Below are 16,254 nucleotides of genomic sequence, written 5' to 3' on the forward strand. Positions count from 1 at the left end.
CATCACTGAGGGGGGTGGCAAAAGGACAGAAAGCCGTGTTTAAAATAAAAATAAAAATTGGGCTCACCAAACCTTTTAGTTGAGTCAAAAAACGCGGCTGGCACTGGGCGCCACACCGCGGGGGGGCTGGCACTTACAGGGGGGGGTGCAGAGGGCCTGATCCACGCATCTCTCCTGGGGGTGACTTGGTGGCTTGGGCCCCTGCAGGCTGGACGCTGCCTGAAACAGAAGCGTGGAGCTTGCGTCTGCCCCCTGCCTCTCCCTCAGCCGCCCTACAGCTGGGGGGGAGGCAGAGGATAGGCTCCAGAAAGCCCACAGGACCCCCCCGCGTTGAACCGGGCACCCAAGCAGCTGGCTATACCGCTGTTCTGTTGTTTGAATTATGGGTGCCTTGAGAGTGAATGTGCTGTGCTTGCTGCCCCACTTGTCCTGATGGACCAGCCCCCCATGTCCCTGGCTAGCGACTCAATGTGGGCAGGAGAGTTTGCCTTCTGGGTTCCTGTCTCATTTTGGGATGCTCTCTTTCTCCTCTCTCCCCACCGTCAACTCTGGGGTCCTGTCTCTGCTAGCAGTCAGCCACCGTGGAGGACATTCCCAATGTCAAGGAGGATGAAGGCAAGGAGGAGACGACTGCAAGACGGCTGGATCTCCTCAGCCCTGACTGGGTAGGTGGCCGTGGCCTAAGTGGTGATTGGCAGAAGGGGAGGGGGGCATATCAATTGTAGGATGAGACTGTTGTTTCAGTTATGGGTGCCTTGAGTTTTAACGTTTGGTTGCGTTTTTTAATTGCTCGTTTTTTGCATCTTTTCCTTGCAGGTTCCAAGCATGTCACCATTTTCCAGTGTTTCCTCCTTGTCCTCCCTGGATTCCCTTTGGGACTCCCTCAATGAGGTACGTAGCAGACAGAGCAGGAGGGAAGCCCTGCTGAGCTGCACATGGGCAACCCTGAGGCTGGGGAGGAGGAGGAAGAGGAGGATGCTGGCTGGCTGACCGGCCAGGCCACCTTCTGGATGGTTGAGAGCAAGGGGGCAAACAGGCAGGGGGCTGCTAAGGGCAGACCATGCTTGCTGCCCCACTCCTCCTGATGGACCAGCCCCCCATGGCGCCAGGGCTGTAGGGCTTCCCTGGCTAGCGACTCAATGTAGGCAAGAGAGTTTCCCTTCTGGGTTCCTCTCTCATTTTGGGATGCTCTCTTTCTCCTCTCTCCCCACCGTCAACTCTGGGGTCCTGTCTCTGCTAGCAGTCAGCCACCGAGGAGGACATTCCCAATGTCAAGGAGGACGAAGGAAAAGGCGAGGAGGAGACGACCGCAAGACGGCTGGATCTCCTCAGCCCTGACTGGGTAGGTGGCCGTGGCCTAAGTGGTGATTGGCAGAAGGGGAGGGGGGCATATCAATTGTAGGATGAGACTGTTGTTTCAGTTATGGGTGCCTTGAGTTTTAACGTTTGGTTGCGTTTTTTAATTGCTCGTTTTTTGCATCTTTTCCTTGCAGGTTCCAAGCATGTCACCATTTTCCAGTGTTTCCTCCCTGTCCTCCCTGGATTCCCTTTGGGACTCCCTCAATGAGGTACGTAGCAGACAGAGCAGGAGGGAAGCCCTGCTGAGCTGGAGAACCCTGAGGCTGGGGAGGAGGAGGAGGAGGAGGAAGAAGCCGGCTGGCCGGTCAGGCCACCTTCTGGACTGGTCGTGAGCAAGGGGGCAGGCAGGCAGGCAGGCAGGCAGGGGGCTGCTAAGGGTATGCTTGCTGCCCTACTTGTCCTGATGGACCAGCCCCCCATGGCGCCAGGGCTGTAGGGCTTCCCTGGCTAGCGACTCAATGTGGGTTCCTGTCTCATTCTGGGCTGCTCTCTTTCTCCCCTCTCCCCACCACCAATGCCACCACCTCTGGGGTCCTGTCTCTGCTGGCAGGCAGTCTCTGAAGTGGCTATCGAGGAGGAAGAGCCACAGGAAGTACCAGAGAGCCCCCCAGAGGAGGACGGGGAGGACAAGGAGGACAAGGAGGCCGTTTATTCGCCGTGCCCCCCACCTGGAGAACACCTGGAGGCAAACATAATCGAGGTCAGACGAAACACACATTCATTCATGACATTTGAAAAGCTTCCCTGAACAGGGCTGTCTTCACATGTCTTCTAAAAGTCAAATAGTTGTTTATTTCTTTGACATCTGGCGGGAGGGCGTTCCACTGGGCGGGTGCCACCACCGAGAAGGCCCTCTGCCTGGTTCCCTGTAACTTCACTTATCGCAATAACTTCACTTATTTTGTATTTTTATGCTGTAAGCCGCCCTGACAGCTTCAGATGAAGGACGGCATACGGATTTAATCAATCAATTGTTTGATTGATTGATTAATGATTGCGGCATTTTCCCAGAATCTGGAGGTGAATTGTTTACTTTTCTCACAGGACTGCGAGGAAGAGAGGCCCCCGAAGACCCCCACTTGCCTGGGTTCCATCATCTCCCGGATTCGCAAGATCTTCAGAAGAGCGCTGCCGCCAGCACCACCAGTGCCACCAGAGCAACCCAGTACAAGAGGCAGCAGTGGGGCGCAGGGGGAAAGGAGGCCACTCTGCACGTGGCTCAGGCGCTGGATGCGGCAGCATCGCAGCTGTGTCCACCCTGAACCCAGATGAGGAGGAGTTGGGAAGCTTGCACCGATCCGCCCAGGGGGATTTTGCCACCCCCCCTGGGATGACACTCGGGGCGATACCCCCCCCCCACACCCCACCTTCCTCCGCCAGTGGTGGCAGGGGAAGTAGCACCTGGAGGCACCCGAGTCCCTAAGGGACATTTCCTTTTTGTTGTCCTTGCACAGGTCTTAATCCTTGTGGTCCAAACTGGAGAGGAGGAATAAAAGATCTGAGCCTGGAGGCAAGCGGGGCGAGAAACCCAACCCCATGTGGCCCTACGCTGGCGTCCCACACGGCCAGCCCGTCCTACAGCCCGACACCTTTTGAGATTGCGGAGCAGAACGGAGAAGACAGCGGGCAAAGGGTGGACGGCGAAGGAGAAGTGCGAGAGAACGACAGCGTCTACGGTGGCGGAGGAGAAGGAGAAGACAGGACTGAGAGGGGAACGATCCTGGAAGGTGGCTTGAAAAGAAAGGGCAAAGACTCTCCTCCCTGAAAGACAGGGGAGTGGTTGTGGGTGGGAACCCGAGCACCGCCCAGCAGGGGGCGTTGCCCCCTGCCTCCCGCTCACCTGGCTGGCACTCACGCCCCCCCCCCGGTGGCCACCCAACCAGGTGCCGTGGTGGGGGCGTGTTCAGCAGCCTTTTGCTGCAGTGCCAGCCTTTCCCTGGCCTCATTCCTCATCGTCGTCCCGTCACGAGTCACCCACCCTCCACTCCCTTTTAGTTAGGGCTTAGGTCATTGGCCTTGCTATGGACCTTAGGTTGGTCGCCCTGGTTGCCTGGGGGGCCTGGTAGGAGTTTTTCCATTTGGCAATAGGCTTTTTGGTTTTTTCGCCTACCTCGTAGCAATCGTCACAACTTTTGTGGTATTGGTGGGTAGGTTAGGCATTGGAATAATGTGTTGTGGTGTGTCGAAGTGCTAGGTGTGGCCATCGCCTATGCCTTCAATTTTTAGGGGTATTCCGTTAAAGGAATCTGGCGGTCGTGTATTCTGTCCGATGCCTGCTTGGCGGGAGGCCATGGCACGACCCGCGGTGACAGCAGGGGTGAGCCTATAGTTGGATTAGCATCAACAGGTGATGAACGCCTGGTGAATAAACCCACTTGTTTCGATCCAATGCCTAAGCCAATACCTTTTCATTGCTGTAATCAATAAAGTTGTGGCCTTTTCTAGCCCATTAACCTTATATCACGTGTCCTTGTGTCTTCATTTCACTTCGTGGGGGTCGGGCCCTCGAACCACAATATGGCGTAGGAAAACTGCTAGCTCACGCTGCCCACGCCCAAAGGAGGAGGAGGAAGGAAAGGAGGAGAGCAAGCGAGCAAGAAGGGACAGCTAAAGAAAGAACTGAGAAAAGAGACAGTGAGACCTTCTGGGGGTCAAAGAAATTACAATAAGAAGGAAACTGAGAGTTTTTAGGTTGCGCTCCGCGGCAACCCGGATGTAACAAAAAGCATTATTTCCGGGTTTTGCCATTCGCGCATGCGCAAACGCTCAAAATGATGTCACGCACATGCGTGGAAGCAGCGAATCGCGACCAGCACACGTGCAGACGTGGGTTGCGTTCGCTTCAGGATGCAAAGGGGGCTCCGGAACGGATCCCGTTCGCATCCAGAGGTAGCACTGTATACTAATGGGAGACTTAAATGGAGTTACATGGTTAGAGATGGGAGTTATTTGCCCAATCAAGTGGGGCATGGATTTTATGAAACAGATCAAACAAACAAACAAACAAACAAATATTGATAAAGAATAATAAAGCTGCTAGAATGCTAGCCTGGCTTGTGCACAGACAATTTGAGTAGAGAAGTTTCTGCTCAAAGACGGGGAGCAAGTTGGTTCCATGTGCAACAGAAGCTCACCTTCCCCAAAACATATCAAAGGGCAAAAGGTTTAAGGCTCAGAGCAACCTTTCTCCCCTCCACCAACCCCAGAGAGCTTCCCTCTGTTGGAGAAGCCTTTCAAAGATGGGGTGGAAATTCACTTGAAGTGGCTCTGAAGCCACCAAGGTGCTACTTCCCTTCAGGGGGAGAACGAGAAGAGAATGGCAGGAATCAAGCAGCCCAGACCCACCCAAAGTGGCCAGAGGGTGGGCTTGAGAAAACCCTCCCCATCGCAGGCTCCACCAGTCTCTGTTTCTAGAAGCCGCCAGGAAACAAAATCCCACCGCCATGTATTCCGTTCACAGTACTGAGGATGGACATGCTATGTGATCTGATGGTGAATTTGGGGTGACCCAGTGCAAAAATCCTGAGGATGCATGTGGATCCATGCTTTGTAACCACGTTTTAAGTGGGGAGGGAAGGAAAAGCACTCAAGGGACAAGGAGCACGTGTGGGGTGGGTGGAGAAGGATGCTGCTAATAATGAAGAAGAGGGGGAGAAGGCTCTTCTCCTCTCCCCTTTGCTCCTTTAAAGCAAGCAGGCTCTGCTTTTCTCCCTCCTCCCCGCTCATCCCTGGCTTAGCGAGCTGAAAAGCTTTGCTGCTATGTAGCGAGCTGAGTGGGTGGGAGAGAGGGGCAGAGAGCCTGCTTGCTTTAAAGGAACCAACCGGACAGGAGCCGCTTACACCTTTAAAGAAGGAGCTTTGCTCCTTTAAAGCAAGCAGGCTCTCTGCCCCTCTCTCCTCCCCACTCAGCGGCTCTTCTCCCAAAGCGAGCCACGGAGGAGGGAAGGAAGGGGAACCATGGATCCTCTGCTCGCGACTGCAGCAGACCCCCCCCCCCGCCACCCACAGGCATTCGCTCCATAACACGCACTGACATTTCCCCTTACTTTCTAGGAGGAAAAAAGTGAGTGTTATGGTGCAAAAAATATGGTAATTTGAGTAAGGAGACTTCCTTCTTCGTGGAGTAATATCGGTAACATGCGAAAAGGAATTATACAGCAGGGGGTGTCCTCATTGGTGTAGTCTCTGATCCAGAATATGGACAAAATTATAATTTTACCACACACTCAAACCTGCAAGCCACCAGGCCTCATATGTAACTCAAAGGGGACTGAGGTATTTGGTGCTTCCCCTCCTTCAATAAAATTGTCTCTTATCTACCTATAGTCTAGCCCCTTGGAAGAAGCCAAAGACCACTGCAAAAAAAGCAGCCCTTGCAGCAACTTCCCAGTATATCACACATTTTGAGGGGCGCCTTCATTTCTTACTCATAAAACCATAGTAGAATAGAATCATAGAGCTGTAGAGATGGAAGGAACCCGGAGGAATCTCACCTGAAGCATCCATGACACATGGTCACCTTCGGAGGGAGTCCGTTCCACTGTTGAACAGCTCTGTCTGCTGTTTGCATCAAAGCTCCGGTCATGGAGCAGAGATTTCCAAATTTTTCTTCTATGCTAGACAGGAAAAGGTTTGATGTCAATGCAGAAGGATGGAAAAACAAAGAAACAAACAAATATTAATCTTTGTGGATCATATAATGTCCCCACCCCCATTCATATGAATGCCAGTTTCACTCTTTTTAAAGAATTCATTTATTGCAGGGAGGCAGCTAGGTTCTACTGGCACATGTTGTCTTTCCTGTTCACCATCCAAGAGATCAACCAGGTTCCTATTTATCAAGGAAATAGCCCCTTTCTCAGGGCTGGGGAGCCAAGGGCTGGTGTTGCAGGACTACCCTGCCCTGACCATTGGGCTTGCTGTTGGAGGAGCTGGGAGCTGGGGAGGGGTGTCTAGTAAAAGATTCGAGTAAAGGGAGGTGTGCTCATTCGTGTAGTTTCTGATCCAGAATATGGACAAAATTATAATTTTACCACACAGTCAAACCTGCAAGCCACCAGGCCCCATATGTAACTAAAAGGGGACTGAGGTATTTGGTGCTTCTCTTCCGTCAATAAAATGGTCTCTTACCTACCTATAGTCTAGCCCCTTGGAAGAAGCCAAAGACCACTGCAAGAAAAGCAGCCTTTGCAGCAACTTCCCAGTATATCACAATTTTTGAGGGGCGCCTTCATTTCTTACTCATAAAACCACAGTAGAATAGAATCATAGAGTGGTAGAGATGGAAGGGACCCGGAGGAATCTCACCTGAAGCATCCATGACACATGGTCACCTTCGGAGGGAGTCCGTTCCACTGTTGAACAGCTCTGTGTGCTTCAAAGGTGCTGTAATGGAGCAGAGATTTCCAAATTCTTCCTCTATGCTAGACAGGAAAAGGTTTGATGTCAATGCAAAAGGATGAATAAACAAAGAAACAAACAAATATTAATCTTTGTGGATCATATAATGTCCCCACCCCCCTTCATACGAATGCCAGTTGCACTCTGTTTAAAGGGTTCATTTATTGCAGGGAGGCACCTAGGTTCTACTGGCACATGTAGTCTTTCCTGTTCACCATCCAAGAGATCAACCAGGATCTCAGGCTCTTACCCAACATCACCCTGGGCTACAACATCTATGAGAACTATTTCGATGCAAGGATGACTTCGGACGCCATGCTAGAGCTGCTTGCAGGCAGTGGATGCAATATTCCCAATTATCACTGTGGAGAACAGAATCACCTGCTGGCTGTTCTTGAAAGAAGCAATACTGTCATCTCAAGAGTGATTTCAGCCTTGTCAGGCATCTACAAAATCCCACAGGTAAGTAGTGGGAGAGCATGGAAGCACAGAGGATTTCAACTGCGTAAAATTCTATCTTCTCTTGGGAGGGGTCAAGTGGGGATATTTTTAAAAATAGGAAAATCCTGAGCTATGGATTCAACATCCCTTTTTCAAAACTGAGCCTTCACCAACTTGACACCTCCAGATGTTTCCGACTAAAACTCCCATCAGCCTCAGCCAGCAGAGATTTAGATATCAGTCATTTCAGATGATTACATACCCGTTATGATGAAAGTAAAGTAAATTTCTGGTCTTTTGCTTTCCTTGCTAGATCTGTCATGGTTTTACTGTCCAGTTTCTCGAAGGTAAAACCCTGTTCCCTTTTGTCTACCGGATGACTCCCAAAGAGGAAAGTCAGTACCAACAATGACAGTGGAGAAAGATTTGAGAGCGCTGTGAAACCTCTGATGCTCAGCAAAGGGATCTGCATTGCTTTCTCAAAAAGAGTACCAGAAAATGATCTAAATCAATTTATCAGGCCTGGGGAACCTTTTTTCCTATGGAGACAAGTTGGGGTATTTGTTTCCCATATAACCAATGCACTGGGTATCATAATACTCATGGCAATAAACATGGTATATGAGAAGGAAATAGGAGCAAATGTCTGGATCACAACAGCTTTGCTAGAAATCAGAATTGGCATTTACACCCCTCGACATCACTTCCAGCACCTCTATGGTTCTCTGTCCTTTGCAATTCAGACTGGAATAAGGAGCAGCAAAGGTGACAAATTGCAGTTCAATATTGGGGATTATTTGAATCAAGCATTTCAGTGTTCATATTCAAAGCATCTGTTGTCTGTGAAAGGCAGGATAAGATGCAGAGAGGAGGAGAAACTGCAGCCATTACCCCAAGGGGAGTATGAGGGAGTCCTGTCTCTAGACAGCTATGGCACTTACATCCATGTTCAAGCTGTGGCTCAGGCCTTGCATGCTTCGCTTTCCTCGAGATCCCAGAGGAGGCTGATGGTGGAGGAAGGAGAGCAATGGGGACCCCAAAGGCTACAGCCGTGGCAGGTATTTCCTCCCCCCTTTTGCAAACTGCAGTCCACACAGATGCTGAGCTTGACTGGGGATAGGCCTGTAAGATATCATAGTTACTATTAGTATTAGTAATAGTAGCATACCGCCCAACATTTCTCTGATGCAAATAGAAACATCCCATTCCATACTGATAATCTTTCTGTTTATAGCCAGGGCTTTTTTTCAGGGAGAACTCGCTGGAACTCAATTTTGGCACCTCTCAGGTGGGTGCTATTGCCATTATCACAGGGAGGTGTTCATGGTGAGTTCAGGCACCTTATTTTCTAGAAAAATAGCACTGTTTATACCCCACACATCATCTTGGGTTCCCTCAACACTCTGGGCAGCTCCCAACATAAAGAAATTCCACACCTGCCAACATTTCTCCAATGAAAATGTAGCACCCTGCTTGTGGTTAACGCTTAGCTGGAATGAAATATTCAACGCAGCAATAGAGAAATTAAAATAATAATTTATTTGTCAGACAAATAAATGAGAGGCACAGTGGTATATGGTTACCAAGCTCTGGCCTGGCCTCCTGCCATTATGGCCAGCACTTATATTCCCTCAGCCCAGCACCCTTGCTCCTCCTTTGGCTGCATCTGTCCAATCAGCCTGGTTGAAATTCCTATTGGCTGCCTGCTATATCCAATCACAAAAGATACACCCATTTCCTATTACCTTTTATGGGAGACAGAGAGCTATATTTTCTTCTATTTATAAATGGCAAACAAGTAGCCATTAACCTCTACAAGGCACCTTAATTACCAGATAACCTTTGGCCCCTCTTTCCCTATTCCCTACAAACCAGATGGTTTTTAATCTCATTTTAAACAGAGGCTCGGCCACCACATGTCAGGAGCGCTCCGATGGTGCTTCCTGCCCGGCAGGGTCTGTAGTCTCTTCCAACTCCATGATTCCATGACTCCATGAAATAAGAATCTAACATAAGAATCTAAATTTCTAAATCCTTTGCATAATTACATTTAAGCCAATATATTTAATACATAACATATATAGTTTTTTTATAAGCAAAGACGTTCACAGTAAGAAAAAACTTAAAAACACTTTCTTCAGAGAGAAGCCCCCCTTTCCCTAGCCAGTTGCTGTTTCCATTAGCTCCTGCCGTTTGTCCTATTTGTGGCACAATACTCTTACTATTTACCAGCTTAATTGTGTTTTTGCAACTTGATTATTCTGTAATTTGTAAGTTCAGTGACCTTGCTTCTCAGCCTTTTTATGACCGCAATAAACCAATAAACCAAAGGGGCCCTCTTTAAGATGAGCACATCTGCCGATGCACTCACTGCCTGGCACGAGAGATGCTGCCTGGCATGAGAGATACAGATATTTTAAAATATATTTTAAGCTCATTTTAAGAATACAGGTATCTGATCAAAATATAAGCCAATATAAACCTTGATTAAAAATGCAGTCTATATTCAGATGCCTCATTCCCCCCTTTCAAGCTCAAGGACCTTCATACCAAGTGTCCTTGATAGCTTGACCTTCATCATATTCCTGAGGTAAAGCTCTGTATAGGGCCATGATATGAGGTAGAGTTTCATTTGAAACCATCTTGCTAATTGTACTTCTAAAACATGAAATGATACATGGCATCATACATAAAACCATTACCACTACTGTCAAGAAAAACAAGCAAGACAATAGTATCCCTTTGAGTCCTGTGACATTAGGTAACCAATTGGTGAGCCATCCCATATCCCATCCTTCCCATGTTTGTACTGGTACATGTGCTATATTCTCCATCTTTGTAGCCAACACACGGATTGCCTCACCATTATCAGAAATGTTAAAGCAACAGGCATTCCCTGTCAAGTTCAAGACTCCACATAGGCCTCCCTGCCTGGCAAGTACATAATCCATTCCCATTTTCAGCTGCAAAATGGCGGCTCTACTTTCATCCAACTGTTGTGCAATAAGTCTCAAACTCTGGGCCGTTGCATTGGTTACAAGTTCCACTACTGCTTGCAATCGAATTATTCTGTTTAGATTATAAATAGGATCCCGTGCCCCTTGTATGAGCTCACCAGGATTCCAGGAGGCAGGATCATAATAGGCTATAATGCGCTCTGGCGGCCAATCATCAGTACCGCTCCAACTTTGGGTACTTCCTCCTGCTATACGAGAAATATCAGCATTCCTTCGTGTTCGCTTGGCCGAACTAGTGGGCATAATCCACATTGGTGGTAATACCCATCCCAGGAAACAAGTCCCACTCCATTTGGAAGGGAGTTTCTTGTATGCCCATTCTCCACATATCCACCACAACCATCGGGTCTGAGGTTTTTGGTACGTGGAGTACAGAAGGCGAAATATCAAAAGAGGTAGAGAGTTCACAGTGCAGTATGTTAGATTGCCTTTTTCTGTCACAGTTATGTTCCATACCGCTTTCCATGCATGAATAAAAGGAGGTGCACAGGGCAAGGTATTCCGAGTTCGATAGGTAGTACCGTGTGCCCAGGTATGACTATTCTTAATATAATCCCAAGTATAGTGACAATGAGAAGAGCCTATCATGGTAGAATCAGCTGCATCTGATGATTTATGTACACAGAATTCCCCTTGTACAGGTATAACTCGTAATGGTTTAGTTGAGTTCCATCCGGGGAAATTCTGTATTTCTGTTTGGTGTGGCATTTCGCTTACCATACCAATGGCATCTAATGGTATCGGTAATAAGGGCATACCTCCCTCTGAATCATCTGGCCCAAGAGAGCAAACAAGGCAATTGGTCCTATTTGCAACATTGGCTACCATTTCAGCTAAACCTACCCACATATTGTGGTCATGGCTGAATCCATATTTAGCAAATTTGGTCAGATTCAAGGACCCTTCCCCTTCCCAAGGGATCAGGATTAATAATAAAATCATGTTGATGTCTAGCATATGCATTCCTTCCACAAAAGATTACCTTATTGTGATAGCAAATAAATATTAGTCCCAATATAATTCCCCCAGTGACAGAAATGGGGAACCACCAAGACCAAAACATATATCCCGAGGATCCCCAATGAGTAATATCTCTGATAATTGTTCCACAAGGGGGGGCAGTCAATCAATTGTATAAGAGAATCTTCCCTTTCACAATCGCTGGTTCAGATGCTCCTCAAGCTTCAGGCGTGCGCAGGTCAGCCAGCTTCCAGGTTGTGGCTGCAGCAGGCCGGTCGTCTAATGTTGCCCGTGACCTAGCCCGTTCCCGGTAGGGCTAGATACAGGGGTTTTTGGAGAGAGTCAGTTTTAAAGGATTAGAGGGGTCACCTTTGCACGTCCAACTGCCTTCGGACTTCTTCAAACGGGAGTGATGAATCCAGGGGGTCACCTCAGCTACCTTCACCGCTGTTGGAGTAGAGAGCAGGACGGTGTAAGGTCCACGCCACTTAGGTGCGAGTGGATCACGTTTCCACTCTTTCACCCATACGCTATGCCAGCCTGGAGCTGATGAATCGGCACGGCAATGCTGCACGGCGTGTGCTTGAGGGCCCACCTGTTAAGATAAAAAACAAACAAACAAACACGGGAGAGAGACAAAAACACGGGAGAGATTGCACTTGTCCCTGTGTCACATGGTCTCCTATTTGTTTGAGGTCAGCTGGAATATCCTGAACAAAGGAGGGCGGCCTCCCATACAGGAGCTCAAAAGGTGACAACTTAAGTCTTTTTGTGGGTGCGCACCGAACACGAAACAGTGTTATGGGTAACACATCTACCCTCCTGAGACTTTAGACATATTAGTGGGCTTCTGGCATGCCCTGCAGATACCTTGCACAAGCGTCTGGCGGTAGGTGGTAAGTCTGGCCAGATGAATTGCATTGTTTGGATCCCAATTAGGATCTTCCAAGGGAAAATTGTCCTGGAGATGACGGTCAATATTATAAATATTTCCCACTCTGGCCTGCTCACGCAAATATATCTGTGCCTTTTCAATTATGTCTCTCCTTTCCTCAGTGGTGAAGAGAGTATTCAGGAGCTGGCGACAATTTGTCCAAGTAGGACTATGAGTATTTACTATTGAGGTCACCAAGTCCATCATAGCCTGAGGTTTTTCTGCGAAAGATGGGGTGTTTTCCAATTCATCAGATCTGTAGTTGTGAATGGAATACATTGCAGGGTCGAAGTTCGAGGTGGCCGTGGTCCAGGTTGCCCATTAACCAGCACAGGCTCCTCAAGTGCATCAAATACTCTTCTAAGAGGGGCTACTACGTGACCTTTCTCTTCACTTTGCTCTAGGGGCCTCAAATCATAGGGGATGGTATTTGTCCCAAGGCGTTCTTTTAGCAGCTTAATACGCCTGGCTGTATTGCTTGCTGACCGATTAAGGTCTCCCTGTAACTTCTGTAATAATTCTCTAGGACTTGGATGTACAGGGGTTTGGGGTAGGCAATCAGTTGTTCCATTAAAAGAGACTGTAGATGGAGTTCTACTGGGACTCACAGATGGAATAACCACTTCTGCTTGGGCTTCATTATAGGACTCCAATGCCTCCTGAAGATATTTATCATAATCTATCAAGGAGTCAAGTTCTGTGTCTCTACCCCCATTATTCGTTCCACTTTCTTGCCTTGGGGTTACAACTGGTGGAGGGTTTGGATTAGGCTCCCTTCGATGTGGAGCATAGGGTGGAGGTGGAAGCACCTCTTCCTCTGGTCCCTCAAAAATGGGTTTGAGTTTATTTGGCAAGATTCCTTTCCTAGCTTCGGCTTTTACAGCCAATAATTTGCATCGTTGGACTTTGCATTCCCTTATCCATGGAGGATTTTTATTTAATGTGCTCAGCCAGGAATCTATATATGAAAATTGTTCTGGGCACCCTCCAGTTTCTTTGGTGATGTTAGACCAAAGTTTGCTTACTAAATTTATATCAAAAGTTCCCTGAGATGGCCATCCAGTATTTTGTTTTGGCCACTCTAATTCACATAACGTTCTCAAGCGCTCTGGCGTCATTTTGACTCCATATGCCCCTGAGAAGGCTTTCTTAAAATTATTTAACATACATTCAAGAGGTGTATTTCCCCCCTTTGAACCCCCAACTCCCATTGTATGGCCCTGTGAAGTATCCACTCAGTCACTCACACACACGCTTCGTGGGGTTTCTTGCCCAGATGGAGTCGCCTCACTGGGAACCGAAGTACTACCCACTCCACACTCAGGTCAGCTACAGATTGCTCTGTACTTTCTCACACATACAATGCGCAAGATACTTCACCACACTCTACCTCCCATTCTTCCCTTTTCCCCCACCAGACCACCATCTGATATACCCAACCACCTAGCGTACTCAGTTCCCACTTACTGAGACGCAGAAGTTTGATCAAGACTTCTCTTCCTCCCAATTAATTGGAGGGCCAAAAATCCCTTTGTGCACTTACCCTTGGTTGGTTCCGTTTCCCCCCGGTCCGTCGCCGCCAGTGAGCAGGGTATCAGACAGACGAGACTGCTGCGTTCCCCTGGAAAAAATTTTCCCATGCGCGCTGGGTAGGCAATCAGTTGTCTTCTCTCTTGTACCCTGTCCAATAGGGCGAAGGGGCTGCGTTCCAGCAGACCACTTATCCGAGTCACAGGCGCACCATAAAATGTAGCACCCTGCTTGTGGTTAACGCTTAGCTGGAATGAAATATTCAACGCAGCAATAGAGAAATTAAAATAATAATTTATTTGTCAGACAAATAAATGAGAGGCACAGTGGTATATGGTTACCAAGCTCTGGCCTGGCCTCCTGCCATTATGGCCAGCACTTATATTCCCTCAGCCCAGCACCCTTGCTCCTCCTTTGGCTGCATCTGTCCAATCAGCCTGGTTGAAATTCCTATTGGCTGCCTGCTATATCCAATCACAAAAGATACACCCATTTCCTATTACCTTTTATGGGAGACAGAGAGCTATATTTTCTTCTATTTATAAATGGCAAACAAGTAGCCATTAACCTCTACAAGGCACCTTAATTACCAGATAACCTTTGGCCCCTCTTTCCCTATTCCCTACAAACCAGATGGTTTTTAATCTCATTTTAAACAGAGGCTCGGCCACCACATGTCAGGAGCGCTCCGATGGTGCTTCCTGCCCGGCAGGGTCTGTAGTCTCTTCCAACTCCATGATTCCATGACTCCATGAAATAAGAATCTAACATAAGAATCTAAATTTCTAAATCCTTTGCATAATTACATTTAAGCCAATATATTTAATACATAACATATATAGTTTTTTTATAAGCAAAGACGTTCACAGTAAGAAAAAACTTAAAAACACTTTCTTCAGAGAGAAGCCCCCCTTTCCCTAGCCAGTTGCTGTTTCCATTAGCTCCTGCCGTTTGTCCTATTTGTGGCACAATACTCTTACTATTTACCAGCTTAATTGTGTTTTTGCAACTTGATTATTCTGTAATTTGTAAGTTCAGTGACCTTGCTTCTCAGCCTTTTTATGACCGCAATAAACCAATAAACCAAAGGGGCCCTCTTTAAGATGAGCACATCTGCCGATGCACTCACTGCCTGGCACGAGAGATGCTGCCTGGCATGAGAGATACAGATATTTTAAAATATATTTTAAGCTCATTTTAAGAATACAGGTATCTGATCAAAATATAAGCCAATATAAACCTTGATTAAAAATGCAGTCTATATTCAGATGCCTCAAAAATAGGGACATTCTAAGGAAAAGTGGGAAATTCTGGGATCAAATGAAAAACTGTCTCTAATTCAGGGACATCCCTCGAAAATTGGGGCACTTGCAGGGTCTGCAGTATAGTAGTACCTCGGGTTAAGTACTTAATTCGTTCCAGAGCTCTGATCTTAACCTGAAACTGTTCTTAACCTGAAGCACCACTTTAGCTAATGGGGCTTCCTGCTGCTGCTGTGCTGCTGGAGCCCGATTTCTGTTCTTATCCTGAAGCAATGTTCTTAACCTGAAGCACTATTTCTGGGTTGTGTGTAACCTGAAGCGTCTGTAAGCTGAAGCATATGTAACCCGAGGTGCCACTGTAATAGAAATGGCTGAATAGGAATTCCAGTCTACATGAGATACACGCAGGCCCCAAATCAGAAGAGGTTGAAGTGAGTAGGACTGAGATATCCATCTTGGCTTCCAGCTTTCTCAGTGCTGGTGCTTTCCCCTGTCATTCCAGCTTCACCCTTTCTTGAGAGAAATCCAGTGTCTGAATACTTCCAGAGGCAGGCTGTGCTTGGATGAGAACTGGGAGCTGCCAGCAGACTTTGATATTGTGAACTGGGTGATGTCTCCCAATAAGTCTCGTGACCTTGTGAAAATTGGGAATATAAGGAGAGAGACGTCTGCTGGCATAAAGTTCACCGTTAACCCAGAAGCCATTGAGTGGCCCAAGAAATTCAATAAGGTAGGGTAAATCACAGAGGGAGAAGGCTAGGAGATCCTTATTATGTTTTTCCTTAAACAACCGCTGAAAAATAACCATATCAGTTTGACCAATGGTGTCTTGACCGTCAATAACAGCTGCAACCACAATTCCTACTTTCCACAGCAGCTGAGGTAGGAGGTGAATTTGGGGTGCTCAAAGAAAGAATAGAGCCCAGAGGTCCTCAGAGAAGACACCATCTATTTCCGAGTCAGACTGAGAATTTAAAAATTCTGGACAGAATCTTCGACAGAAAGGATTACGTAGATAAGAAGAAAAGGGAAAGCCCCTAGTAAAAGTGAACTATTGGGCTTTCATACATGCAGAAGGATGGAAAGTAATTTATTTTAGAAATGATAATTACTGATTTATTGTGGATTTTTTAATTTGTGGAGTAAGCTCACTTGTAGATGTTGCAAATGTTAAACTATTGTACATGCAGGAATTGAGAAGTGCACAGCTGTTGGTGAAGGATGAGAAGTTAAAAAAAAACAAACCCTATTGTAATATAAGGTTAAAGTTAAGGAATGGCATATGAACTAGAAATAACTAGGACATTCATCAGCAATAAGAGGAAACCTTGCATGCCTCAAGAACAGAGTG

General features: G+C 47.3%; 2 long non-coding RNA genes across 2 annotated transcripts; both read right to left on the reverse strand.

Annotated features, from left to right (window-relative positions):
- Positions 1–5,852: 5,852 nt before the first annotated feature.
- On the reverse strand, positions 5,853–8,626 carry LOC114595030 (uncharacterized). Its single transcript, XR_013391212.1, has 3 exons — positions 8,142–8,626; positions 6,667–6,782; positions 5,853–5,975 (listed from the first exon to the last, which is right to left on the reverse strand). It is a non-coding gene; the product is annotated as an uncharacterized LOC114595030 (long non-coding RNA).
- A 90-nt stretch (positions 8,627–8,716) lies between these two features.
- LOC144326061 (uncharacterized) lies at positions 8,717–14,866 on the reverse strand. Its single transcript, XR_013391213.1, has 2 exons — positions 13,655–14,866; positions 8,717–11,624 (listed from the first exon to the last, which is right to left on the reverse strand). It is a non-coding gene; the product is annotated as an uncharacterized LOC144326061 (long non-coding RNA).
- Positions 14,867–16,254: the final 1,388 nt, after the last annotated feature.

Source organism: Podarcis muralis, chromosome 18 (genome assembly GCF_964188315.1).
Source record: "Podarcis muralis chromosome 18, rPodMur119.hap1.1, whole genome shotgun sequence".
NCBI classification, from domain to species: Eukaryota; Metazoa; Chordata; class Lepidosauria; order Squamata; family Lacertidae; genus Podarcis; species Podarcis muralis.